Source organism: Aspergillus novofumigatus (assembly GCF_002847465.1).
Source record: "Aspergillus novofumigatus IBT 16806 chromosome Unknown P174scaffold_5, whole genome shotgun sequence".
Classification (NCBI taxonomy): domain Eukaryota; kingdom Fungi; phylum Ascomycota; class Eurotiomycetes; order Eurotiales; family Aspergillaceae; genus Aspergillus; species Aspergillus novofumigatus.
In genome coordinates this window covers 3,331,898-3,335,000 of record NW_020194278.1, presented here as the reverse complement: position 1 = coordinate 3,335,000, position 3,103 = coordinate 3,331,898, and the positions used below count along the sequence as shown (strand labels likewise).

At 47.9% G+C, this 3,103-nt stretch overlaps 1 non-coding gene across 1 annotated transcript; it reads right to left on the bottom strand.

Moving 5' to 3' along the window:
* Positions 1-783: 783 nt before the first annotated feature.
* On the bottom strand, positions 784-872 carry P174DRAFT_t117. The gene has a single exon. It is a non-coding gene; the product is annotated as a tRNA-Pro (tRNA).
* Between the last annotated feature and the right edge of the window lie 2,231 nt (positions 873-3,103).

Sequence of the window (3,103 nt, the reverse complement as noted above, 5' to 3'; positions counted from 1 at the left end):
CAACTCTCACAGACATCCATATAGCAGTGACCAGGGTCGTTGCTTGACACAGACCATGGATTGTCAGCGTTGGTGGTTCAAGAACGTGTCGACGATCCGATTATCACATCTCAGAGCATGTAAGGATCTACTTGGCAGGGTAGATAGCCTGTTGACTAGGTAAAGATCGGTAACGATTATAAGGAGGAGAGAAATAGTATATTCAGTTGATCCCTTTTATACAAGAACTAATCCTTGTCTTCCTCTAGACAGACAAGGAGGAAACGTTCCCATATACCTTCATTAACAGTTCGATGACGCTCCGGCCATGATGCGTAGATATAGGTAGGTGATATCATACATAGGTGCAATGCAAGGTAACGATGTAACCCAATCTGCATCCACTCCATTACAGAGCACTTGGAATTGCTTATGGCGAAGTGTTTGTCCTCAGCCAGAATTTCAATGAATAACTCGAGTCTCGAGGAGAGGGATGGCACGCGAATAGCCCTTTAAACCTCCAGAGGGGTCCCCGAGCCAGGCTTTCCCGGGGCGTAGTAATTGCACAGTGAGAGTACAAAGCATTCCGTTGATGTTGGTCCACGGCCGTACATTTACCACGAAAGCTCTCGCCGCGTTGTGTATATTCGGGGCGTCATAAAAATCCCATACCATCGCCGAAAACCTGGATCTTCAAAGAATACATGGAGGGGAACCCGTGAAAATGGAACTGGCGCTGCTTCTGTGACTCGAGGCAAACGAAAAAAAGCAGCCGAAAGACGCGGAGGGAAAAAAAAGAAGATAGGCCCGAGCCGCGGATCGAACGCGGGACCTCTCGCAAATATGCTTGGGTTAATCCCTAAGCGAGAATCATACCACTAGACCACCCGGGCGATGATTGGTTGAATCGCGATATCTTTAGCTTATAAGTCAGAGGAATAATGAAAGTGACGAAGGGTCACCAGCCAGACTAACGAACTTATTGGAACCACAAATCTCAACGCTGGACGCAACAAAATGTATTATTACAGACATGATTGGATCCAAGAGAGTTTTAAACCAGAGAAACAACGCATCTGTGCTACTCCAGTACTCCAGCGCGAAACGTACTCCTGAAACTTATAGCACAACCGGTTCAATAGAGTTCTCTACGAGTGCAAATCATCTCTCGCATGCGTACCCTGCGGCTATTTGTGATTCGAACGGTGTCTCACATGCAAAGACTATGTGCTGCCGCTGCTTTTGGTCTCCAAGTTGCTAAAATGACGTTGCGAGGTACGACAGCACCATTATTCGAATCAAATCATGGCCAGCAACTATCCGTACTATGTTCACAACCACGAGCTGTTTGGTAAGTGTTTCGGTGGCCGCCTGCGTCTTTCTCACCTTTTCACGGTTGCGTTGACTTTTAACGATGGTACATGTTGGGGAATCGATCCATTTACGGGTAATATGCCCACGTTGTTGATTCTGCCCATTGCAGGAGATATATGTAATCTCCAAGCGATCTAAATGTATTGTGCGAAACCAAGCAATATTTCTATCATCTGTTCAAGTCTTAGCTGCGTCGAGTGTCAACACAACATCCAGCACCAAGAGTGTTCCAGTCTCTGGTGGACTGCGCGGCAATATTGCAGCTGATCTGTCGTCAAACATGAGAGGCGCAAAGTCCCTCTTCCTCGATTGATCCGGCGGGTTAGGTGGATGATTGATCTATCTCCCACCCTCGAAACCTCCAAGAATGTCGCTGCATGACAAGGTCAGGTGCATTTGATTGAGCATCATTTCATCGCACTTGCAGCTGAGAACGGATATGCACCTGTTGCTAAGGTCCGGCTTACAATGGGTGCCAATGCTGATATTTCCCTTCGTGATGATGAGGCCACAGCCCACACCAGTCTGAGCCATGCTGAGAAATGAGATCTTGCCATAGCTAAATCGCTGATTAAGGATACCGCAGGCAGCCTGTCCCTATGGATAGAGCGAAGGCGTAATCACAAGCTCACTCTGGCCTTACACCACTCGACCACGCAACATACTCATGGTTCAGGTGCTGCTCTATCCCAGAGCTACATTCATTCGGATTGGTACCGCTTGGATATTGTCGCTTTTAAGAGAAACAAGACATGAAACACGGTTCTCCTGGAGGGATGTACTACCATCACGCATGCAATACTCGTGAACAAGCGGAGGCACTCTTGCTTGTGGACAATGCGGGACGACGGCTCGAACCATCAACCATCACACCGAATGTTCCGCCGGCCGTGATGTGACGAGCACCTCTACTAAGGCTCTCTTGTTTATCTCAAGTAGAGTTGCATTTGGTGCGGGTTCGGGCGGGTTCAAGCCTAGTTGGCACCAAACCGCTGCGGTTTCGGGTTCAAAATTTAGAACTCGCACCAAACCTGTAAAGGATTAAGGTATATAGGTGCGATCCAGTTGATCAGATCCGTTAGGATCTGGTCATAATGGCCTTTTGGCTGAGTTGGTAGTGGGTTGGACTGGACACCCATCTATTACAATATGACCAGATCCTAACGGGTTAGATAATAGGCTTTGGGTTCGAATCCAGCTGGAGATAGATTAATTTCTGGTTCCCAGTCCCTACTAAGGTCGTGGAGATATGTAGGACTGTGGTATGGAATGTAGGGATGGTGATCCCTACTAGTTGCGCTACTGGATTCAACTGCCACCTACTAGCTCACAGGATGACTAAGACTAGGGGCCCTGAATATAGTAGGGACCCTTAGTGCCTCTTAGGACATTCCTGGGGGCCCCCACCTATCTATTCCTAGTTCCTTACAGCTTATCTAAGGCCCGAGGGCGTGCCTCAGAGAGAGGGGTATAGTTGTAAAGGATTAAGGTATATAGGTGCGATCCAGTTGATCAGATCCGTTAGGATCTGGTCATAATGGCCTTTTGGCTGAGTTGGTAGTGGGTTGGACTGGACACCCATCTATTACAAAACCCGGACCCGATGCGATTCGGTTGCGGTTTTCACCGCAAAACCCGCTGCTAGGCCTAGCTAGGCCTAGCTAGGCCTATACTAACTAACCATGGTTAGATTCGGTTCGGTTTCGGGTTGGTTAAACCGCTAATTTTAACTGTTTTAACCCTTACCATT